A 27,104-nucleotide genomic window follows, 5' to 3' on the forward strand; every position below is an offset into this window, starting at 1 on the left:
CTTGCTATTTTCTCTCCTTTCTTCATTTGTGTAAGTGACTCTCTTCTTTTCTTGCTTGTATTTCTTGTGTATTTTTCTTTTTCTGTACTTTTCTTTTCATCTAATTCTTGAGTCACTTTACTTTTGTTCTTTTTCTCTCTTTGTTCTTTCAACCCCACTTTCAAGAGTATTCCTCAAAGTAGCCACCCTCAACTCACGGCTTTGCCATGAGTCAAGGTAAACAATATCCAAAGTTGGGTCAGGGCCATAACGAAGGTTGTTTATGCATTAGCCACTCTCAACTTATGCTTTTGGCATAAGCTGAGGTGCACATGTCCATGGAGGGACCAGGGCCAACACATTGTTCCCAGAAAAGATCAGTTGGGGTGAAAAAGAAAGGTCTAATTTTAAGATCAGATTATTTGGATCAAAGAAGGATAAATTTGATTAGGTTTCTTTTACTTAGGCTAGAAATGAGCTATATTGAATAAGGGCCTATGACCCTTTCCTAATTGTCTATTACAACTTACTTTTAGTAGGACTAACCAGGCAAGTTCTAGCTCAGTACCAATAGTGGACTATTCAAATTTTCTCACACCCACTTGCCATCTCATCACTATACCAGATTATCAGACACCTAGTTCGTATTTAAGACTTAGGGTAATGCAATGGTGTAACTCTATTTCATGCTTAGAGCCACACATTTATCAGTTACTATGCCTAGTCATGCATTATTTTCCAGTTTATCAGGATATCATTTTAGCCATCATGCTCCAGAATTAAACTATGTACAAAAGGTATAAACATGCCGGTTCAACAGAAAAAGTAATCAGTCTTTTGGGGAAAAAGAACACAGGCAAGAAAACCTCAATAGAGGATAGTGAATTGGGCTACTCAGACTTCACCCTAACACTCACTTTTCATTTACCCTACCCCCAACAAAAAGACATGCAATCGTCCCCAATGCATAAAAAAATTGAAATACAAGAGTTGTAGGTGAAGCAAACCTGGGGCGCAAAGCACCGAAAATCAGCACGGATCGTTGTGCTTATGACGCTCCGTCGTCGATGTCCGTCGTGGGACACTTAAAAAATGGAGACCCTTAAGAGAGGGTCTCTGACTGCCATGACGGTTATGAAAGACGAACCGTCGAGAGTATGACGTTCCGTCGTAGATGTTTGTTGGAGAACACTTAGAAAATGTAAGAGATCTTTAGAAATAGGGTCTCTGACAACCCGCATGGTTGTGCATGACGGACCGTCGAGAGCACGACGGCACGTCTCATGTGTCCGTTGGTGACTGTTTCAGAGTGATCTTCTGCATAATTTCCTGGTGATGTGCCTACAAATTTAAAAACTCATTAGTAGAAAAATGTTACCATTACTAAAAAGACTATAAGTATTGGGTTGCCTCCCAACAAGCGCCTGATTTAATGTCGCGGCACGATTGGGGACCCTTGATTACTCAGACTTCATCAAGATGGTATGCTTCTATCTCTTTATTCCCCGATGCTTTATGCCCAAAATAGAGTTTTATTCTATCTCTATTCCTCTTAAACCGCACTCCCTCCTTGGCTTTTAACTCAACTACTCCATGAGGGAATACTTGGGTAATCAAGTAAGGGCCAGTCCATTTAGACTTGAGCTTTCTCGGAAGACAAGGCACCCCAGAACTGTCTACAAGCACCAAATCCCCAACCATAAACTCTTGTTTTGCATTTTTCTGTTCAGTCTCCTTCTCCATCTTTTCTTTGTGGGATACGACAGATACCGATTGGAGCTCACCACTCTGCCTCATGGTCCTACAAATGTTGAAGGTCGCTTCTTCATTATTCAACCGAAATGTCATCTGTCCCTTCTCCATATCAACTAATGCTCTACCTGTAGCAAGGAATGGCCTCCCAAGAATAATAGGCACTTCAAAATCGACCTCACAATCAAGAATAACAAAATCAGCCGGAAAGATGAATGACTCCACTTTTACTAGCACATCAAGAAGTATCCCTATAGGCCGTTTCACTGTCCGATCAGCCATCAGATGCAATTTTGATTAAACAGATCGAATTGCAAGTGGCCCAATTATCTGCGACAGTGAACACACGGCAACCGGGCACTCTTCCTAGCAACACTGTCCAAAATCCAAAGAATGATGCGCACTGTATGGCAATCACTACTCGGGGTGGTAGGCAAACCATTGACCCACCTATGCCATCTACTAAGGAAAATGTGAGAAAGGATAATGATAATGTGGTAAAGAGTAGTGGTGAAGCAGAGGAAAGTAATGGAAAAGATGCAGAAGTACCTATCAAGGTAATTCCCATGCCTAGGCCACCACCACCCTTCCCTCAGAGATTAGTGAAAAAGATTGAGGATGGTAAATACCGGCGTTTCATAACAATGTTGAAGCAGCTTTCTATCAATGTCCCTTTGGTAGAAGCTCTAGAACAAATGCCCGGTTATGCCAAATTTATGAAAGATCTGGTCACCAAGAAAAGATCGGTCACTTTCGAGGATGATGATAGACTGCAGCATTGTAGTGCTATTGCTACAAGATCCCTCGTACAAAATAAAGAAGATCCTGGTGCGTTCACTATTCCTTGTACAGTTGGGTCATTACATTTTGCGAAAGCATTATGTGATCTGGGGGCAAGCATAAATCTCATGCCCTTCTCAATTTACAAGAAGTTGGGTTTGGGGGATCCAAAACCCACTGCGTCGAACTATTTATAAAAAAATAAAAAACCTAATTAAACAAGGATTCTAATTGCTGGAAATCTGCCAAAACGCGGCTGGGTCGACGGACCTCGTGACGGACCGTCGTGGTCACAACGAACCGTCATGGACTCCGTTGTCCCATATTTATGCAATTTCTTCTGCTGCTATCTTCATTCCCCTCGACGGCAAGTATGACGGACCGTCATAGACACAACGGTCCGTCGAGGGTCTTCGTTACAAAACACTTCAACTCTTGGAATCTGGGTACTGGGATCACCTCTCTGAACTTCACGACGAACCTGCAGGACAGACCGTCATAGCCACGATGGACCGTCACAAGCTTTGTAATCCCACACTTGGTCAGACTTCCCCATCTTCCTTCAGCAGCTGCACTACGCTGCCACCTACGGACCATCACAAGCACGACGGACCGTCATAAGCTCCGTAGGTGGTCTCTTCTGCATTTCTTCGCTCAAAATCTCCGCATTCAGCTTTGGACAGATTTCCTGCAAAACAAAGAGAAACTTATATAAAAACTAGCACAAAAAGACTTTCGGACACACTAAACTTAAGGAAAAAGTATTAATTATACCGTGAAACCACAGTATATCATTACATCGATGGAAGGTGGTCTAACGGTCAAATTAAAACCTATCATAAACATAGCTTTCTAGGTTGATCCACTAGCTAGTCTTCCTATGAGGCCAACATAGTTCAAGAACTAAGCCATAGTATAGTCCCTTTCAAACCACTTGGTAATTGGAGTCTCCTATTATGGGAATCTGTTGGATGAGTATTCCTCTTTGGGAAGTCAACATCATATGTAGAACTATTGGGTGAACCTTCTTGTTTGGGAAGTCATCACCTCCTATTGTTAAGTTTACTCGGTGCTAAGCTAAGTCCCTTTATTGAAATGTCTTTAAGTCTTTATTAACAATCATAACTTAGTTTAGGTCATAGGGCCTAGCCCTTATATAATCATCATCATCATAGCTCATTAATAATTGCACGATTATAGTCCTTTCATCACAATTCATATAAGCGAGGTTAACACATTACATATTACTTCATAATAAGGCACATTGATAAGCATCACCATCCTTATAGCATTTACATCTTAATCAACCTCACAACCAAATCAATACATTTCAATTCGACATCATACCACCCTATCAATCCTAAATAAGGCATACTCCAACACAACATCATGACTTAATCACAATTAACCACAAGTTGAAGTACGAAATAGGGATTACAAGACTTACCAAGTCTCCTTCATAGTTCATCACTAAGGTCTTACCATCAACCCATAATTCAACCCAATAGGTCATAACATCAATATAATTCAATAACAAACATGAGAATAAAGCTAGAAGAATCACTACACCATAATTCAATACTTGATCACAACTCAAGACAAGACATTTAGGTCAATTCTCATAACCTAGATCACTTCTCAAGAACTAGTATGGAAAACAACAATTTGCCATAATTTGTTCATTATTAGTGTAGAAAAATTATCTAATAGTGATTTAACCAATAATCAAGTCAATTTAATTATTCACAACCTAATTCACATCAAGATCAAACTAGGGTTAAGGAACATGTTCTACAATTTAGACCTAATCATCATAAGTCATCATTATCAAGTTAAAATACATGTTAATCTATTCATTTTATGCTAAAGAAACCACAAACAATTCAATTCATAACATCAAATTTATAATTTGATGAAACCCACTTGAAAACTCAACTTTTAGAAATACTTTGAAGGAGGTCTTTGAGGAAAAAAGTATCAAAGGTGAATTAGATCCAATACCTTAACGTTTTATGAAGCTTTGATGGTGAAATTGTCCCTTTAAAGCCCCCAAAACCTCCCCCTGGCTTGTCTTCAATGGTGTCTGCCAATAGAGAGAGAAAGAAGAGAGAAGGAAGAGAGTTTCTTTTGTGAGTTGTCTTTAGGCTAATGAGGGTTGGGGTCTTTATATAGGGGTTTAATTAACCTAATTAGACTCCCTTAAACCCCTAATTAAACAACTAACCCCTTAACTAATTAAATGAATTAACTTAAAAACGTGCAAGAAAACTTACTCTCACAGACGAGAACCTGAACGACGGGCCCTCTGTGAGTCAACGACTTGGCCCCCCTACATCCTGCACGCTCGTCGTTTTGGTCAGAGACTTGTGCAGGCGAGGTCTTCCCCATTTTTCCTAAGTGTGGGACGACGGTTCGCATCGACGCCACGCCGATCCACACATGAGCCTTTCCTTCGCTTTCGTGGCTGCACACTGCCCAGGCAGTGTTGCCCCCTACGTGCTAGGGTCCTCCTCAAGGACCCTTGGTTTGTCCTTGGGGATTCGTACACGGATGTTTCAACCAAGAATCAAATTTTACATATGTTATACACCCTTCCACCTAATTTCATGAATTTCCGACTCCAAAAAGCTAGTCAAATAGGCTAAGGCACGCTAGTACGTCCTTGAACAAAATTTTCCAATGTCATGGACGTTCATAGACGTTTTGGTTCTTAATCCTCCTAAATGACTCATATTCATTACAATAGTCTTAAAAGCAGAGTCTAGACCTCAAGACACCTATGTCAGGCTTTAAGACAAGTTTTGAATTTTCAAAATGTTACATTATCCCCCCTTAGGAACATTCGTCCTCAAATGACACTAAAATTGTTTTGAAAGAAGTAATAATCTCAATACTAGCATCCCAACCAATTAACAATATCAAAACAACATAAATCATATCATTTGAACAAGGAAACTTCAAAACTTCAATTACCACCCATAAGGCTCAAACATTTCATCATGAGACATTTCCTTCTCACAACACACATGAGCTCAACATACTTTACATGAGTCAATTAGCACAAAGTTCAACTAATCAACATGTCACATAAACTTTCACTAATACTAACCATGTCAAAATGCACAACATAACTCAAACAAACCAAAAGGCAAAAATTTCAAGTTTTAGGCACAAAATTCACTGTAACACACTGTAATGCAAATTTAAAAAGGCATATTTTTACAAGACTTCACCAAAAATCAAGAAAATTCAATTTCTAGTCATATTTATTTTATTAAAAAGAATGAATAACCTTAGTAATAAAAAATATGAAGGTAAGGGGACTTCATGTCGGCCTCGGCCTCCCATGTTGCACCCTCAACTAGGTGATTTTTCCATAAAACTTTTACGGAACCCACCTCTTTATTACTTAACCTCTTCAATTTCCTATCAAGAATTTGAACCGGAACCTTCTCAAAGGAGTGTTTATACTTGAAACCAAGACACTCAATAGGAAGAATAGACTCGGGGATCACCGACACGGGGATCACCGACACATTTTTTCAACATGTAAACATGGAAAATCGGATGAACCGAAGCCAATTTAATAGGAAGTTCCAATTCATAGGCAACATTACCAACCCTTTGCTAAATTTCATAGGGACCCACATAACGAGGACTCAACTTCCCCTTCTTGCCGAATCTAACTACCTCCTTCATAGGTGAAATTTTCAAATGCACCTTGTCACCTTCCTCAAACTCCAAATCCCTCCTCCTATAATCGGCATAAGACTTTTTCCGACTATAGGCCTTTTGCAACAGGTTCCTTATGATATGAACTTTATCCAAAGTCTGATAAACCAAATCGGGACCAAGAAGCGAAGGCTCACCCACTTCGAACCACCCTATAGGAGACCTACACCTCCTACCATACAAGGACTCATAGGGAGCCATGAAGATGGATGAATGAAAACTATTTTTATAAGTAAAATCTACCAAATACAAATGCTTATCCCAATTCCCTTTAAAATTAATACTACAAGACCTAATCATGTCCTCAAGGGTTTGAATAGTGTGTTCTGCTTGACCATCCATTTAAGATGAAAAGCGGTACTCAAATTCATATTAGTACCCAAACCTTCTTGGAATGACCTCCAAACCCAAGATGTGAATTGTGCACCCCGATCCGATATGATGTATAACGAAATACCATGGTGACACACAACCTCATCTATGAAGATGTTAGCATAATCCTCCACCGAATAAGCTGATTTGACACGAATAAAATGAGCATACTTAGTCAACCTATCCATAATCACCCATATAGAGTCATATTGTTTTTGAGTCTGAGGCAAACCCACTACAAAGTCTATATTGATGTCTTCCCACTTCCAAGTAGGAATTTTGATCTCTTGTAGTAAGCCACCCGACTTTTGATGTTTGGCTTTTACTTTTTGGCAATTTGGACACCTAGCAAGAAACTCCGCTATGTACTTCTTCAAACCTTCCCACCAAAATATTTCCCTATGGTCATGGTACATTTTTGTTGAACCCGGCTGAATGGAGTAGCGGGACCCATGGGCTTCCTCAAGGATCCGGTCCCTCAACCCATCCATATTGGGAACACACAATCACCCTTAGTACCTCAACACACCATCCCCCCTAAGGATAATGACTCGTTAAACTTGTTGAGAACCGATTCTTTCAACTCCATTAATGGTTGATCAAACTATTGTTTAGACTTCACCTCAACCACCAATGATGAGTCAGAGTTATGATGGACCGTAGCCCCACCATTTGGAGAACCTTCCAATGTCACACCCAACCTAGCCAACCCATGAACATCTTTCACTAGGTCTTTTTTGTCTTCATCTATGTGTGACACACTACCCATAGTCATACGACTTAGAGCATCCGTAACCATATTGGCCTTGCTGGGGTGATAGAGGACACTCATATCGAATCATTCAACAATTCTAACCACCTTATTTGCCGGAGATTCAACTCCTTTTGGGTAAACACATATTGGAGACTCTTATGGTTGGTTAAGACATCAACATGAAGACCATACAAGTAGTGCCTCCATATTTTCAAAGCAAACACCACAACCGCTAACTCAAGGTCATGAGTGGGATAATTTCTCTCATGCACCTTAAGTTGCCTAGAAGCATAGGCTATCACCTTCCCATGTTGTATAACCACACACCCTAAACCCACACGGATGCATCACAATACACAACAAACTCCTTTGTACCCTCTGGTAAAGTCAACACCGGAGCGGAAGTAAGCCTATATTTCAATATTTCGAAGCTCTTTTCACATGCCTCCAACCACTCAAATTTCTTATACTTTTGGGTCAAAGTAGTCAAGGGAGATGTAATGGATGCAAAACCATCCACAAACCTCCGATAATCCCACTAGACCCAAGAAACTCTAAATGTCAGTTGGAGTCAATGTTGACACCCAATTTTGGCCCTCCCTGATAATACTCAGTTGACGAGCTTCTTAATTCTAAGACAATTTAAAATGATTAGTCTTTACAAATTTCAAAATATTTTTGCAAGTTATTTTGTAAAATAATTTTTACCAATTTATTATTGTTTAGTAATATATATACATATGTGCGTACAGTATTCGAAGTTCGTGCTAAAAAAATTTAATTTAATTCTTAAAAATATTTTATTATTTATGTTAGGCATATAGTAGTTTACTTTTTTGGATTAGTCGTGCTTATAATTAAGTGGATTACTTATTTCATCAAAATTGAGAAGCTTATTAATTGCCTTGTTTTAATTCGTCTCAACAGGATTCACCATTTGTTTTAATTTGGTTAAATCTATTAGTTCTAAAAATCAAGCTTGGGCTTTTTTTTTTGTTGATTCAACATTTTAATCTTGTAAATTCTCAGGCCCAAATTGGTTAAACATTTTTTCTATAGCCCATTCCAGCCCAACCCCAAATTCGGTTGACCCAGGCTCTACTCCCTCATTTACAATTTAATACCGGCTCAATCCCTCTTCCTCTTAACACCCCAAAGAAGTCCAGCCCACGTCTTCCTCTACTTCATTCTTCACGCGTAAGAACCCAAAACTCATCCCCAAAAACGTGTGAAACCAGAAACTCATCCCCCAAAACGCGTGAAACCCAGAACTCCAAAAAGAGACTAAATTGACACCCCGCAGCGAGACACACGTGAAGAAGAAGCGAAAGACGCAGAGGACTGTGCTCCGCTTTCTCTTTTCTCCCCCAACGTCCCTCTCGATTGTACCATCGCAATAGAAAGCAGCAGCAGATCACGCGAGTCGTCCTTGGTAGTGTGAGATTGAGACATGTCTCACCCCAAGGACGAATGACTTGATCTCAGCTATGTACCTCCCTTTCTCCTTCCGGAATAAGGTTAAAAAGTCCAGAAAAGTGGTTTCCCCTCTTTTGAAAAAGTTTTGTTTTGAATTTTTAAGAGAAAACTCGAAATAGGTCTGAGTTTTAACCCGATTCTTCTCCATTTGAAGCCCTAATTTCTCAGCTATATAAGCTTTTCTAGCTTCACTGTTAAGAAGGGGGATATTTTTTGGTTTTTTCTATGAGAGAGAAAATTCACAAAGAATACTCAAAATATTGGTGTTTAAATACACAATAAAGATATTACTAAGAGGGTAAATACAGGGTCTTTATTTCTTGGTATAAGATTTCTATCCAGAATCTTTTAGGGTCGGTTTTGCGATCAATCTTTGTGTTGTGGAGGTGGTCGTCTCCTGCTCGTTTCTGCCTCGGTTCAGCTGCCCCGGAGAAGGTAAATTCTTTTGACACTTCAAATCATCTTGGTCTGGATGTTGTTTAGTTCATGATTTCGAGCTCCATTCTGGTTATCTCTTTCTGTGTTCGAGTTTGTTTTGATGGTCGTTTGGTTATTTTCTTACTTCGCTTTGATTAAGTGTGAAGTCTAGACATATGATGTTCTAAATCACCATTCTGTTGTGTGTCATTATTTATCGTGTCGTCTTTCTTTATCGTTGCTCATTTTGAATCATGGAAGTTGAAAGATGTTGAGCCTGTCTATTTGCACCCCACTATTGTTATCGTGGTGTCACTACTATTTGTAGTGGCAAATATGTGGTTTTAACGTGTTTGATATCTTGTTTTTGAAAGGTTCGGCTAAGGTTTCTTATTGTTTCGTATCTAGAGTTGTGGCTTCATTGATTCTTAGTTTGAGTCTGCCTCATTATCCTCTTGCTTGGTATGCGTGTACGAATACTGTCGAATCACTGTTCTTTTTCTTTTTCCTTGTTCTTTCATGTTTTGAAAATTCCAGCAGTAGTATTTTCTCCTTTTTGCATAAGGCAGAATCTTGAAAATTGGTTGATATGGGGTTATATGTGGGCATTGCTCGTAGTGTGATAAAGTCGTAATTGAAATTTGGTTGAGCTGTTGTGGGTTCGCTTTGACGTTTGTGTCTTTTGTTTTAAGCTCGTTTAATTGATTACTGATGAAACCATATTTGTATCATGTGTTTGTGTCTGTCCTTTGGAAATTTATTTCCTCACATGTTTCTTCTTGTTTAAAAATCTTAAAGATGGGAGTATGTCAAAATATATGTTTCCTCTCTTTCCTGACGTTTGAGTAAAACTGAATATTTTCTATATTTTTGGTTTAGTGGCTGTTGTGGTTTGCTTTAAATATATTACCAGTTTATTACTGTTTATTGATCCCTATCTTCTAGTTTAGTTTGCATGGCAATATGCTCGAGTTCACTTCGAATTCCCACTTTTCCCTTGCCTTCCGAGAGGATTCATAAAGGAACAAGTCACTTTATCGAGTTAACCTCTCCAATATTGACGAACAGGTCTTCAAATTTGAAGGATATGAAGTCAATGGAAGAATCAAAACCTCCGGGGCAAAAAGCCCACATTCATCTTATGTTGTATTTTGGAGTTAATACCTCAAATGGTCACTCAACTATGCACTCTTCTCTCAGAAAGTCAGTCAACTTTCAATTTTCACTCAAAAGTCACTCAACTATGCACTTCTTTCTCAGAAAGTCTCTCAACTTTGAATTTTAACTCAAAAGTCACTCAACTATCCACCATTTCCTCAAAAGTCACTCAATCTATTAAATTATTTTTAATTGAAAATTGTTGATATTAATTATTTATATAACAAATCAAAACTTTTAAAAAATAAATTAAACCATTTAGTTGAGTGACCATATGAGGTATTAACTCTTGTAATTTGTTAATTCGGGCCTAAGCCCCCTTGTCCCTTTTTGTCATTTATTATTTTTCTAGAGTTTTGGACAGGTACAAAAATTTGAAATGGTTCAAAACCCAAAACAAATGTGTCCAAATACCGGTTCAGGCGAACAGAAAACCCGGATTTTGATCCAAATCTCTTTCTCTCTCTCTCTTTTACTTATCGCATTTATTTCCTTATTTGTCGATATCTGTCATTAGTTTTAGGGTTAAAACACTCAAACCCCAGCAAAATGCTATCTCGTTTTAATAATTTAAGTTGAATCAACCTAGTCTAAAATGGATTCGAGAAAATTTCAAATGGAGAGCCTCGCTTAGCAAATAAGTTGATAAGTAGGTTTAATAAAGATTTTGAATGAGATTGAATCAAGTTAGATTTAATTTAAATCAGTTTTAAGTTGAATCAACCTAGTCTAAAATGGATTCGAGAAAATTTCAAATGGAGAGCCTCGCTTAGCAAATAAGTTGATAAGTAGGTTTAATAAAGATTTTGAATGAGATTGAATCAAGTTAGATTTAATTTAAATCAGTCAAGTTATGTCACACTTGCATGAAAAGCAAAATAATTCACTCTCCAGCAAACCTAATTAATTTCTTATCTCAAATTAAATCCTTTTAGCCAAAGTTAGTTACCAGATAACCGCAAGTAAGCGGAAGCCTTGGGTGCTTTCAAACATTCCTAAAAGATTAATAGGAATCTCCGAACTCCTTAAAAGTATTCAAATGATGTTTCTGTTTAAGTTTTTTGAAAACATAGTTTTCTTGATTTTTCTTTAAAAATTAAGTGGCGACTCTAAAAAGTCATAAAACCTTTCAAAATATTATTTTTTCCGAAAATAATTAAAATAGTCAATGGTCTAGGGCAAAATGTTTCACCGCCTCCGTCTTCCTTGGGTCTACCTCAACTCCTTCACTATAGATAATATGCCCAAGAAATGTCACCGACCTTAACCAAACTCACACTTGCTATACTTGGCAAACAATTGATGTTCCTTAAGGGTTTGCAATACCACCCTCAAATGACCCATGTGATTACGCTCATTTTTTGAATATACCAAGATGTCGTCAATGAAGACAATGACAAATGAATCTAGGTAACTTTGAAACACCCTATTCATTAGGTCCATAAACGTCGCCGGAGCATTAGTGAGACAGAAAGACATTACCAAGAACTCATAGTGCCCATACCTAGTCCGAAATGCCATCTTTGGTACATCCTCACCTCTCACCCTAAGTTGGTGATACCCCGACCTCAAGTCAATTTTAAAAAAGTAACTCGCCCTTTGTAGTTGATCAAACAAAATCGTCAATCCAAGGAGAGGGTCTTATTCTTAATAGTGACCTTGTTGAACTGGCGGTAATCAATACACATTCTCAAGTACCCATCTTTCTTCTTTACAAACAACACCGGAGCACCCCACGGAGAAATACTAGGCCCTATAAAGACCTTGTCTAAAAAATCTTTGAGTTGAGCCTTCAACTCCTTTAATTCGATTGGAGCCATTCGATAAGAAGGAATCAAAATAGGTTCATTTCCAATAACAAATCGATACCAAAATGAATTTCCCGTTCGGGAGGAATACCGGTAGTATCATTAGGAAAGACCTCCGGAAATTCACTCACTACGGGGACCGACTCAATGGGAGGAATTTCGAAGTCTAAATCTTTTACTCTTACTATGTGATATAGACACCCCTTTGTAACACCACAAAACGAGTTAGGGTGTATAGATACTAACATGTTAGTATTAAGGTTCTAAGGTCCTAAAATGAATTATAATATGGTTTAGAGTCAGTGTGTAAAGTTTGAGTTGATTTGGAAGTTGAACGTCAAGGGACGACCAAAATGTTCGACGACTAGTCACCCATGTTCCTGATGTGTCTATGCATGCTTATATTTGTATGTCATGAGATTAATAAGTATTAAAATGGTTTATAATGGTTTTAAATGGTAGTATGTGAAGTTTAGTGAAGCTTGGAGGTCAAACGTCCAAGAACGTTCAAGACGTTCGAAAGATAGCCTAGAGATATGCATGTGTGTGACTTGATGGGGTCTTGCATGTTTGGACGATTTGCATGTGTTTATTTTGGGTGAAACTTATGTGGAAGGTCTAAAATTTTTTAAGTGTTGTATTTAAATTGGAAATTGATGGGTACGACTTCTAAAGAGCCCCGCAAAAGGGCCCACAAGAAGGACCTAAGGCTAGTCGAGACACTGCCTTGGCAATGTCAATCAATGCACCAAACAACGGACAGTTGGTTGACTAATGGCCCGCAGGTGAGGTATCATCAACAGATACTTATCTTGGGAATGTCTCAAATAAAAATATTTGCCAAGTACCAATCGACGGAAGCCAAAGGATGGCCAGTTGATTGACCAATGGCTAGTTGATTTGGTTCATCAATGGTAGCGTGGTGCTAGTTCCTGCGCACTGTTTCATTAAAGGGGTGAATGGAAAATTTAGCCAACGTGATAAACTGAACCCACATGATTTATTTTGTGATTTTGGGTGTATTTAAGTGGTCAAAAACATTATCAACCCATTCCCAAACCAACTCACACAAATTGAACCTTTCCCTCCAAAAATATTCTCCCTAGAAACCACCATTGTTGCTGAAGCTCAAGAATAGCTTGGAGCTTGGATTTCCATATATGAATCACCAAGTTTTAGAGGTTTTCAGCTAGACAAAGGTATGATGATCCTTCATCTCTAAGTAACCTTTCACTTGGAGAGTTCTTCTCAAAGTTTTCAAAGGAGATTTCATGATCAAAGTTCTTCTTCTTCAATCTAGCCATGGGTTATTTCTAACAACATTTTAAATGGTAAATCACTATGAACTGATGTTAATGTGTTGGTTTGAACGTGATTTTAATCCAATTGCATGATGAACCCATGTTCCTCCCTTAAATTGATTTAGTCCTTGCATGGGCTTTGTGATCTTGATTTGTTATCGATTGAATTGTGATTCTATTAAGTTGAAGTGGTTATACCTACTGTTATTTAAGTGAATCTAATGTTTAATTTATGATTAAGTATCCATGAGGATCAATGTATGAAGATTTGAGTGTTACTAGCCTATGTTCCTATGTGTTACAATGAATTCAATTTTAGAACAATTGTGTAGGATTTCAATTATACATGAATCAATGTAGCTACTTCCTTAAGTTAACATTATGGATGAGTTGTGGGTATAAAACCTTGATGACCAAATTAAATAAAGGCTTGCATGAATTTATCTAGATCTTTTAGACTATGAAGTAAAAAGGCTATGTATATGATGTGATCTCGAATAGTGGTTAGACGAAGCATGATTTTTTCTTACTAAATATCTATTGATCTACTGAATAGCATGTATTTATTGTTAACATATGATTGATGATCAATACTTTGAGGAATTGGTAATATATCCTATTCCCTCTACTCACTATTGAATTGATAGTTTAATGACTATGTTGGAAGCTTTATCTTGAAGTGCTTTAAGCATGATTTTGTTCTGACTAAGTGTATGATTAGATACTGACTTAGATTGATATTATTGATTAAATATGATCTATAATCCATGTAAGTGAAATCGGTTGATGGTCTATGTCCTCCTACATTCTAACATGTTAATGATATGTTGTACTAGTTTGTAGCATGGCCTTGTAGTAGTTTAGGCATGACTTTGTATCTGATTATTATGTTTTAGTTACTGACCTATACTTGAATTATTGATTAAAGAGTAGTAATGGTCAATGATGGCTAAAAGCTAAAGGATTGGTAAGAGTTACTCCAGTTTTCTACTTCTGTACTTCTTTACAGTAATTGTTGATGAATCCTTGTATGACGTTGTGTGGTATGGTCCACTTATGGTGGAGGTGTTTACTCTATTGTCATTATATATGTGTTTACCATGTCCTTGAAGGTAAGTTGTGAATCTAGGTTATGTTACGATTGTTATGAGTATGTAAATGTTTATGTAAGGTCATGTGTAGGTGCTTCCACTAATGAATTGTTAATGAATAATGACCCCTACCTATGTACCCTTATATGAATGTGTAAATAGCTAAAGTTAGGAGTCTTGATTATAATGTGTAGATTGTCTTGCCTCCTATGCTATTATGTGTTGTGTGGTCTATGCTTGAATGTGTATTGTGGTCCTAAGAGGGTGGCTGCCTCAATATATTGTTGTTGACAAATGTACACACACCCTCACTCTACATGAATGCTTACAAGTAGTATAGGTCATGATGTCTAAATGAAAGGTTGTTCTCATATTCAATAGTGTCTACTATTATGCATGTAAAATATATGTATGTGAAATATGATATGTATCTCCTTTATAGGATTACTTGATAGGTGTACTAGCATAGGCAAGGGTATGTGACCTTGTCTATGCATTGCACATGTGTACCTTGATAGTATAGTTCCTAGGTTTGGTTTCTATGTGCATGAAAATGGATGTACGGATAGGTTATGAATAAGATTTATATAATATGATGAAGTAAGAATGTGCATAGAGTCTTAATGGGTTTATAAGAAAAGTATTGCTCATATTGTTATACCTATAACCTTATGCAATGATACAAGAACATGTGTGACATTATGTGTTATGTGAAAGGTTTGCTCATATTTATGTATACACTCACACACATGTATGAAGATCTAGTTAATAGAGGGTCCTTGAAAGTTTTGCCCAAGAATACTCTAAAATAAGTGCTTGAATATGTTATAAGCATATGGGAGTGAATATCCTAAGCTTATGTTTTATGAAAAAAGATAATAAAGGCTTTTTCAATAAAGGGAACTTAGTTTAGCACCGAGTGAACTTGTATATGAGTGTGTGTCCCTTTCTAATGTGGGAAGGAAGGTCTACCATAAATCTCATGAGGTGGATAACCACACTACCTCAATAGGTATAATGAGTGTTTCCACAAGTGAATAACCATAATGCCCCATAAGGCATAAAGAGGGTTTTCACATGTACCTCCAAGTTCCATAACTATGTTGCCACCAGAGGATACTAGCTAGTGGATCCACCTAGAAAGCTATGTCATGTTTGGTTCTACTTTGGCCGGTAGACTGCCTTCTTTCAGTGTGGGGTTTTATGACATCGAATTCCATGTTTAGGTCTATGTCAGTTAAGGCTACATTTTTCCTAAAGTAAGATGTACAATGGAAGTAAATGACTAAGTCCCTAACTAGAATGACGTATGGGAGGTCAATTAGGATAGGTGGAAGTAATGAACCCATCTAAACATTGCACAAGTAGCTCCTTAGGAAGTTCTAGGAAGGTGTTCTAATGCATGTCACTATGTATATGTTCTTTATGCATGACTTTGTAGTATTTGTCTAAGTTGCATTATACTTCTATGATGGTATGTGTTGCCTTGTGTAGATGATATGTATGTTTTCTTGTGACCTTAAGTTTATGCATTGCACAAAGTATCACTAAAGGATTACTTGGGAAGTGAATGAATAAAAGGAAATAAAGCTCACTGTTAAGGGAAAAAGAGCTCACTGTAATGTGACTCAAAAATGTCATAAATTCTATTTGTGATATTATGTATGTTTGGAATTTGAATATGTTTATATGAAGTATTTGAATGGTATAAATGCAATTGTCTCAAGGTTTTATGAAGATTTTCTCAAAACGCATGAAGTATGATTTCAAGAAAATGTCCCTTTTAAATGCATGTTTTTGCATGGTTGTCATACTTAGTGTATTCTTGTACTAATCTCATTCTTCTCTACTTTTTACACAGTGTAAGTTATTAATGCTTAAAGGATGTCCATGATTGAAGAGCTTGATATGTGATTCCCAAGCTCAAAAAAGGGGGCCTTAAGTTCCAAGGATTCCCTACTCATGTCTTAAAGTAAAATGTTTAAAGATTGTATTGTTATGTCTTATGTTTTAAGGGTCGTGTCCCTAATTTATTCTAAAGTTGTTGTGTCTAAGATTACAAAGAGACTTAGGGTCTAAATGTGTATTATGACTTATGTTTTATATATATATATGAAGTAAAGTTTCTAGCATATGATGTGCTATGAAAAGTTTTAAATTTTCCGCTAAATTTACTATGTCAATGCGATGAATGATAACTATGGGCTTGTACAAGACCTCTGAGAGGTAAAGTACGTCATGTTACTTCTAGGGGGTGCTCCCCGGATGTGACACCATTTAAGATCATTTTGCATGCTTTTAGACAAGATATGATACGACCTTTAGGAATAGAATTCCCACCCTTCCACTCAACAACGGGGTCATTTGGGAAATTAAACCTCACAACCCTTGTCCTACAATCAATAGTGGCAAAGCAAGCATGCAACAAATCCATACCCAAAATAACATCGAAATCAAGCATATCTAGTTCTACTAGATCAACATAAGAAACTCTATTGTGCAACATTATAGTACATTTTTATACACCCTTTCTGGAACAACCGAATCATCCACCAGTGTAGACACTATGAAAGGTTCGTGCAAGATGTCGGGCAAAAAGTCAAACTTTTTAGCCATAAGAGGTGTATCAGATGACAAGGTAGCATCGGGATCAATTAAAGCATATACATCAATAGTAAAGATTTTCAACATACCGGTCACCACGTCGGGAGAGGTCTCTTGCTCACCCCTAGTGCAAAGAGCATAAAAGCGGTTCTTCTTAGGAGCATCACTAAAACCACTTTCTTGAGCTTGATCACCTTCTCTTAACCCTTCAAATTTGGTCAATCTCTCACCTTCTGACCACTCTTGCCACAACAAAAGCAATTTCTCGTTCCTACCAAGCATTCACCAAGATGACCCTTCCCACACTTGAAAAATGTAGTCTTCTCATTTCGTGAGTTCCCACCCCTTCCCTTTTGGACTCTAGGCTTAGGCCCCCTATCATTATGAGCCTTAGGAAATGTGGATATAACTTGATTAGAGAACATTTTCTTGAATCTAGGCTTGTCTTGGGTTTGAAGCCTTTTATTTGTAGAATCACCATCAAAAGATTTTGCTCTTTTTGCATCCCTCTCCTTCCTTCTAGACCTAGACTCCTCCACACTTCTACCATGCACCATAATACGGGAAATATTCATTTTGTCGTGAAGCATCGCCAAGTGTCACTCCTCTTGCAAGTCATCCGACACCCGCGCCACAAAGCGGCTCATTTCATCTCTAGGATCGGAAACCAAAGAAGAAGCATATTTGGACAATTGAATGAATTTCAAAGAGTAGTCATGTACACTCATCTCACTAGGAAAGAACTAGTCAAGAAATTCCTTCTTGAAGATCTCCCAAGTCACCGTCCCACCCCTAAGAGGCCTATTATCCCTCCATTGAACATACCAAGTTTGAGCTACATCGTTGAGTTGGTATGTGGCTCACTCGACCTTTTCACTAGTAGACAACCCCATAGCATAGATTATCTTGTAGACTTCATCAATGCACTCCTGGGGGTCTTCATCAACCTTTGACCCATAGAAAGTAGGAGGATTCATCCGAGTGAAATCCCTTAGACGGGAAGATATAGTAGAAACTTGTTGATGAACTTGCGGTACAACCTTCCGATTAGCTTGGGCCATCATAGCTTGGGCTTGAACGGTGGTGGATTGGGCCAATTGGATAAGGGTAGCCCGTATTTCACCATCCATCAAAGGTGCAGGATTGACCGTAGCTTGGTCAACATTAGCATCTTCTTCAAGGGGAGGGACTTGATTACTACGGGGAGGAGCTCCCGAATTTGCAATCTATTCATTAATTCTCCAACCCGCATTCCTTTGAGTATTCATTACCTATAACCAAAATACAACGTTTAGGTGAAAGCATATAATAAGTCCACTCTAGAGGCACGATATTGAATTTCCAAGAAAGAGAGCAATTCCTAAGCATCACATAGATTCCTATTCATAAGTGTGGTGCGCTTCACAATTATGAATACAAACTTACATAGACGTGGTAGATAGAGATACATAAACTCAAAGATATTCAACCTCATGTTCTGATACCAAGTTTGTCACATCCGGGGTATACCCCTAGACGTAACCGGCGTCGCCATTCTCTTTGAGGACGAAAACTAGCCTCTTAGTCTTACATCATTACATTCATAGGTCGAAAATGTGGAAATATTAGAACTTTTCATTAGATCTACTTAGAGGTTTACATAGACCTCTACATACACATAATATATTTGTATCGAGTATACATAGACCCTTCGTATAGGAAGGCTACATAGCCTTCTACTTTTATTGCATATACATATATATAAGATAGAATATAGTCTCAAAGATTATTTCATCTCATACCATCTAAACTATCATAGCAATTCTAGCATAGTCCTACATCCATAAAAAGTAGTACGCCACTTGTACTAAGTATGAGACCATTTGCACATATAATATCAAAACATACTAAAAAGAGACATTTAGTTAAACCATGCTAATTTACCCTTTAAAAATCTCATGCATAAACAAGCAAGTCATACTAAGCAACAAAACATGCTCATTAACTCAAACAAGTAACATGCATATCAACATACTTGAACCCATAATCTACTACAACTCTATCATCAAGGGAAAACATCACAAGCATAAATAAGAGTTAATCATATCATAATAAGTAAGACAATTACTCATGAATCCTTATCAAGACATCATGTGCATTGACCAAGCAAAACCCCATAACCTTAATCAAGTAGCCCCAACAAGAAACCATAATCAATGTCCAACTTCACATACTTAACCTTTAAGATACATAACATCATACTTTTAACAATATAATCCAACTACATGCTCCAAAAGATAATCATCATCACATAGTACTTTTCATATTGTCACATCAACATATTATCATCATATACATCATTACTATATACGTACAAAATATGAACTTCATAAAGCTTCCATCAAGGCTAACTAGTGCAAGGGATAGGTAGAGTCCCATACCCCTACCTAGGCTAAGTCAAACCCCTCAAGTCACCTTAGTTAGTTCATACTTCAACGCTTCATTTTAGTTAGGGGACACTTGACTTAACCGACATATACCACAAGAGCTAAGTGTGGAATCCAATGTCGTAAAACCTTACACTGATGGAAGGTGGTCTACCGGCCAAAGTAAAATCAATCATAAACGTAGCTTTCTAGGTGGATCCACTAAGTAGTCTTCCTATCCGGGCAACATAGTTCAAGAACTAAGAGATAGTATAGTCCCTCTTCATACCACTTGGTAATTGGGGTCTTCTCTCATGAGAATCTATTGGATGAGTGTTCCTCTTTGAAATTTGATATTAAATGTAGAACTATAGGGTGAATGTTCCTCTTTCGGAAGTCATCACCTCTAATTGTCAAGTTCAGTTGGTGCGAAGCTAAGTGCCTTAGAATAAATGTCTTTAAGTCTTTATTAACAATCATAACTTAGTTTAAGTCATAGGGCCTAGACCTTATATAATCATCATCATCATAGATCGTTGAGAATTTCATGAATATACTCCTTTCATCACAATTCATATAAGTAAAGTTAACACATTACATATAACTTTATAATAAGGCACATTTATAAGCATTACCATCCTTATAATATTTACATCTTAATCAACCTCACAACCAAATCAACACATTTCAATTCGACATCATACCATCCTATCAATCCTAAATAAGGCATACTCCAACACAACATCATGACTTAATCATAATTAACCACAAGTTGAAGTAAGGAATAGGGATTACAAGACTTACCAAGTCTCCTTCATAGTTCATCACCAAGGTCTTACCATCAACTCATGATTCAACCCAATAGGTAATAACATCAATATAATTCAATGACCAACATGATAATACAGCTAGAAGAATCACTACACCATAATTCATTACTAGATCAGAACTCAAGACAAGACACTTAGGTCAATTCTTCTAAGTTAGATCTTTCTCAAGAACTAGTATGGAAAACAACAATTCATCCTAATTTTTTCATGATTGGTGTAACAACATAATCTAATATTTATTTAACCAATAGTCAAGTCAATTGAATCATTCACAACCTAATTCACATCAAGATCAAACCTAGGATTAAGGGTTAAGGATCATGTTCTACAATTTAGACCAAATCATTATAATTCATCATAGTCAAGTTAAAATACATGTTAACATATTCATTATATCCTAAAGAAACTATAAAAAACTCGATTCACAACATCAAATTCGTAAATGAATGAAACCCACTTGAAAACTCAACTTTTAGAAATACTTTGAAGGAGCCCTTTGAGGAAAGAAGTCTCAAATGTGATTAGATTTCATACCTTAACGTTAGATGAAGATTTTATGGTGAAAATCGTCCCTTTACATCCCCCAAAACATCCCCCTAGCTTGTCTTCAATGGTCTCTTTCAATAGAGAGAGAAAGAAGAAAGAAAGAAGAGGGTTTATTTTGTGAGTTGTCTTTAGACTAAATGAGGGTTGGGGTCTTTATATGGGGGGTTAATTAACCTAAATAGACTTCTTTAAACCCCTATTAACCACCTAAACCCTTTAATAATTAAATGAATTAACTGAAAAACATGGAGGAAAAATTACCCTCACAGACGAGACCCCGAACGATGGGCCATCTGTTAGTGGACAACTTGGCCCCCTCCATCCTGCACACTCATCGTTTTGGTCAGAGACTTGTGCAGGAGAGGGATTTCCCATTTTGTCTAAGTGTGGGACAATGGTTGTCATCGACGCCCCATTGATCCACACACGAGCTGTTCCTTGGCTTTCGTGGTTGCCCACTACCCAGGCAGTGTTGCCTCTTACGTGCTAGGGTCCTCCTCAAGGACCCTTGGTTGGTCCTTGGAGATTCATACCCGGACTTTTCGTCCATGATCAACTTTAAAACATATGTTATACACCCTTCCACCTAATTTCATGAATTTCCGACTCCTAAAAACTAGTCAAATAGGCTAAAACATGCTAGTAAGTCCTTGAACCAAATTTCCCAACGTCATGGACGTTCTTAGACGTTTTGGTTCCTAAACCTCCTAAATGACTTATATTTATTACAATAGTCCTAAAAACAGTGTCTAGACCTCAAGACACCTATGTTAGGCTTTAAGACGAGTCTTGAATTTTTGAAATGTTACACAATGCTTGTAAGACATCATCTTGTTTGAGCCCAAAGCAACATAGTCTTCTCATATATCTCCTTCCACAATATTCAATTGCACCTTAGCTTGATCAAATTCGGTTTCAATTTGTCATTTGTATTATCTTATTACATAAATATTCCTATCAATAATGGTAAATATTTTAGCACCATGAACATAATGATTTAAAAAATCAATGTTTAGCAAATAAAAAATAATACATAGAAAACAAAGGAGTATGCAATTTGTAACTTGTAAACTTCTTATAACCTGTAGATATAGATATGAAATTTAAGTATCAATTATAAAACTCAAACCTAATCAGAAAATTTCTTTTACATTAATAAACATAGACAATTCATTATAATACCATCAATTCAAATTAGGTCAATAATCTCTTGCAAAAATATAGAATAAAATTATGTATGATAAATTATTTGTGACTCAATCTTTTCTTGAATCTATACGTAATAGAAAATTTAGAGCAAACGACTGAGTATACAAAAATTTCATATTGTGAAAACTTATCTCAGCTTCTTGAAGAATGTTATGTCATACCTACAAAAGAAAAACAAAAAAACATTAGAAACAAGAAAAGTTGAACAAATGGAGAAAGGTGAACAAGAAGGACATGTGAAGAGTGAAAAGAATATCTAGGTTTTTATTAAATGAGTTTTAAAATTTTGGGGAAACTTTTGATCTTTTGCAATTTTCAATTTTTGGGGTAAAAGTTTTTGGATCTAAATGGGGAAGAGGGGAGACGGTTGGAGATGTATTTTAGGTGAAAATTAATTCTTTGCTTTTATAATTATTAGTTTTCCTTATATTAAAAAATTATCACATACAATATTCTTTTATTATATAACAAATACAACAATTGTTATATTAAACTAACAATTGTTTTATATATATATATATATATATATATATATAGTTTTGTTATCTATTCGCCTTTTAAAAATAAATTTTTAACGTATACTTCTTATGTCTCATATTAATTATCCAATAACAATAATAATAACATAAGTGGGGTCTAAAAAGAATAGGGTCTATCTAGACATTATCACTATCTCGTGAAGATAAAGAGATCATCAACTCATTTAGTTGTTCACATTAATAAAAATAGTTATCTCAAATTAATTGTTAACTTATGATATAAATATAGAAATTCATTAAAATATTTTTAATTTACCTTACAATTAATTCTTTTTAAAAGTGTAAACAAGTTTATGAAGTTTTTCATAAAAAATATTATGGTGTAAAGTAGTAAAAAATATCCTTTTTATTTATGATTACTTAGCATAGTATCAAGAAAAAAATAGACGACTAATATGGAACATGGAGAATAGTGTTTAGTTAAATTTATGACTACTCTTAATATTGATTACTACTTTTAATTTGAATTAGAATATAAAAATTATATGAATTCAAAATATTTTTATCTACCTTTTAGAGAGGGGTCAAATTTGTGTATACTCAAGTATGTCAAAAATCCATATATTGTAGAAAATTCTTCTTATAATCCATATGTCAAAAATGCACTCTCTTCAAATCTCATAGTAGTATTATACTCAGAAGTCATTATATATATATATATATATATATATATATATATATATATATATATATATATATATATATATATATATATATATATATATATATATATATATATATATATGCATTAGAATGTAAAGTTTAACATAGAATATTTAAAAATAAAATAAAACTATCAATATCATAAAATATATTTAATCTATTTACATAGAATTTGAAAAACAAAATAATATTGTGAAGATAAGTGTCAATTACCGTATAATTCAAATTAGAAAATTATTTTAAGGAAGAATTTTCAAAAGAAATAAGAAACTCAATTCAATTTACCTTTTTTTGTATCAACTATTTGAATTCAAATTCAAGTCAAAATTTTCAACTTTAGTGAAACTATACTTTTCCATTGTTTGGTTATTTTAATTTGAATTTAAATGGAGATGTAAATTTTAAGTTGTAATTTTGTAGTTCTAATCGAAAATACAAATATTATATTGTACAAAATTAAGATTAAAATAAGAAATTCAAAAAAAAAAATCAATAAAAGATATGTTTAAAAAAATGACTATTAATATCACTTCATATGTGTATTAATTATATTCAATAAACAACTGAATTATCTGTGTATTCAAGAATAATTCTCATGGCATATTTGAATAATATATGACATTATTTAATGATTTGTAAATTGATTATACATGTTTTATTTGTATAAAAAAGTACAACCACATCAAATTAATGTCATAACGTCTATTTTTTTATAACTTCTATTTATTTAAATTATACTTAAAATTCTCAAATTAAGATGTATAATTGAATTGATGAAAATATTGACATCTCTAAAAAGGTTAGCTCAATAAATGCATTGTTCGATAGAAGATGTAATGATCTGAAAAGTCATCTAAAAATGTTTTTTTGTAAAAATTATCGTTATAGTTGTCCTGAGTCATTTATGATTAATCGGTGAAGTTAATTTTAAAATTTTAAATTATTCGATTAAGTTAAGTTAATTAATTGATGAACAGTAATAGATAAATGCATAAGTCGATAGTTAATAGACTAAAATGAAAATTTATTAAAGATCCTTTATCACTGGACCTATATATTAAAATAAATTAGTGGAAAAGAATATCATTACTTCATATTTTCTTAAGAAAAAAAATAACTTCGGAAGAGAAGACAGCAGACTCGATAGCCAAAGAAATCGACCCGTTTGTACAAGTACGAATTCAAGTGTTCTCGTGTTTTTGATGTATGTAAGAAATCAGTGGTTGACTTTATGAACATATGATCATTTAATATTATTATGGGTTGATGGAAGGTTCCCTTGATAAAAATAATTTTAAATTAAGAATTGGGTTTCTTTGCACATAAGGTCATTTTTAGTTGTTAATGGAGGAACAATGCAAATGGGTTAAGGCTAATCATAGGACAATGATTAGAGGGTAAGGGTTGGCAATATTTATATGTTGTAGGAATATGCAAATTGTAATCTTCCCATAAATAAATGTCAATTTTGTGATTTGGTTGGAGTGTTCTACATTTTCTTTTTATTAATTATTCTTTTATTATGGTTCAAGTTTTGAGATGATGGGATGTGTTGTTAAATAGTATGTGCAATATATTATATTAATATAATTAAATTCATGATATTGGAGGAATTGAAACATAACTCCAGACCTAAAAAAATTGAATATATGAGAGTTGATATGATAATTGGAATAAAGATTTAGAAATTTTATTATAAATTAGGGTGAGACTTGAATCTAAGCTAGACTCATATTATATGGGTGTTGTTAGTTTCGAAATCTTATTGTTAATATGTATTTGAATAGATTGCATTGATTTGAAATTTCAACGAAAGGGAAGACTCAAGTTTTGGAATGAATTCTTGATTGATTGAGGCAAGTGGAATTATAAAATCTTGCTAAGTGTATGGAATGCGTGTATTTCCTTGTGGTATTTGTTTGGGAGTAATGAGATTTGGAATGGTTGACTTGTCCACCTTGATTAATTTTATTAATAAAACGGGGTAATAAAAGAAAATATGATTATTTATTTGTATGTGATGTGTTGAAAATGGTACGAGTACCATTGTTATAATGGGAAGGTTTATTACTATAGAATGCGGATTATGATTCGAGAATGCCAAAACATATGGGCATTAACTAATATATTATTAATTTGATTTATTATGTGTGATTGTGTTCTTTACCGAACCCGTATAATTGCGATAATTGAGGTGGTTGTATGTCATAGCGACATTTGATTTATGGAGATGTTTCATCATCTCCTTTATTTGATATCATATTGTGCACATGTATTGACATGAGGCTAGGTATGAGTAAATGTCTAACATGTAGAGATCGTCTGTGTTGAGATCGAGTTATGATTATTTGGGCACGTGGAGATCGTCTGTGCGATAGAAAAGTTATGACTATGATTTGGGCACGTGGAAATCGTTCGTGCGGAATTTGTTTGATTTATGAAAGTGCGTTGAGATCATCCGCACAGACACGTGGAGATCGTCCGTGTCGGTATATAGACCTCACGAGTCCCCCATTGGTCATGAACTCTCGATGTATTTCAGAGGAGTATCATGTATATATGGTTGAGAGAGAAATTGATTTTTTTGAGGCATATCACTTCATGGTATCATATTGCATTGCATCCATGACATTCTTCATTCTTGATGATTATGTGTTTGTTAGGTGGTTGGGAAGTACTTGATATTTAATTACCTCCATTGGATGAACTTGATCTTGTGTGTTGCTGATATTGTGAGTGCCTTTTTGTGAAAGTTTGTGATTTTTGAGTATTGAGTTGTAGTTAAAGATGTGTAATTTGTTAAAATGATTTTAAGAGTTAGATGCAATTGAAACTGTGAACTGTTAGGTTGAGCTAATTTTTATGCAGGTTGTAGTTGTGCAAATTTGGTTGGTGCGTAAGCAGTACCCGTATTTTATCCCCTTAGCTTGTGGTTAGAAGTTTACTTGTTAGGTACCGTGTGGTTTGGAACTCACCCATTGCTACTATAATTTTTTGTAGGTTACTAGCCCCGACCTTTGTGATATTTCTCTTCCCCTTGTCCAAGGCTTTTTGTGGAGAATTGTGATGTAGCTGCTTGTTATCTCAGCAGACCTTTTACTTCTATTTATGATCTTGTTCTATTAGAGAAAAAATGTCATTTGAAACTTATATTTTTCTTTGAATCAATTGTAATACTTAAGAGGCTTGTACACGTGAAAATCAAATTTTTGGGGTATTTTTTAGTAAATTATGAAATTTTCGCATTTTATTGTAATGGTCGAGTTTCAGGCTGACATGTCTTGGTGGGATAAGACGAGTGTCATCATGTCAATTTTTGAGTCGTGACAACTTGGTATCAAAACCCTAGATTCATAGGTCTCACGTGTGTACAATTCGAGTCTAAGTAGAGTCTCGAGGATCGGTACGGAGACGTCCGCACTTATCTTCGAAAGGCTATAGTGAGTTTTAGAAAAAATCTTCACTTTTTGAATCTCTATCGTGCGTCCTTGGTACAATTTGATTCTTATCATTTCACTTCAGTCACTCTCAATTATAGTGATTACTCGTGCGTGGTTCCTCGCATAAAGAGTTGATATCGTGTATGGTTTGAATGTTAGATCTGATATTAAGGTGGAAGTAATATACTTATGGAGAGGATGTGCGGTTAGATTATAATGTTTAACAATTTGAAGGGATTGTGTAAGGT

At 35.6% G+C, this 27,104-nt stretch overlaps 1 long non-coding RNA gene across 1 annotated transcript; it reads left to right on the forward strand.

Moving 5' to 3' along the window:
• The first annotated feature begins 8,518 nt into the window (after positions 1 to 8,518).
• On the forward strand, positions 8,519 to 11,371 carry LOC112940897 (uncharacterized). Its single transcript, XR_003245147.2, has 3 exons — positions 8,519 to 9,280; positions 10,331 to 11,073; positions 11,213 to 11,371. It is a non-coding gene; the product is annotated as an uncharacterized lncRNA (long non-coding RNA).
• The last annotated feature ends 15,733 nt before the right edge of the window (positions 11,372 to 27,104 follow it).

This window comes from Solanum lycopersicum, chromosome 2 (genome assembly GCF_036512215.1).
Source record: "Solanum lycopersicum chromosome 2, SLM_r2.1".
In the NCBI taxonomy this organism is placed as follows: domain Eukaryota; kingdom Viridiplantae; phylum Streptophyta; class Magnoliopsida; order Solanales; family Solanaceae; genus Solanum; species Solanum lycopersicum.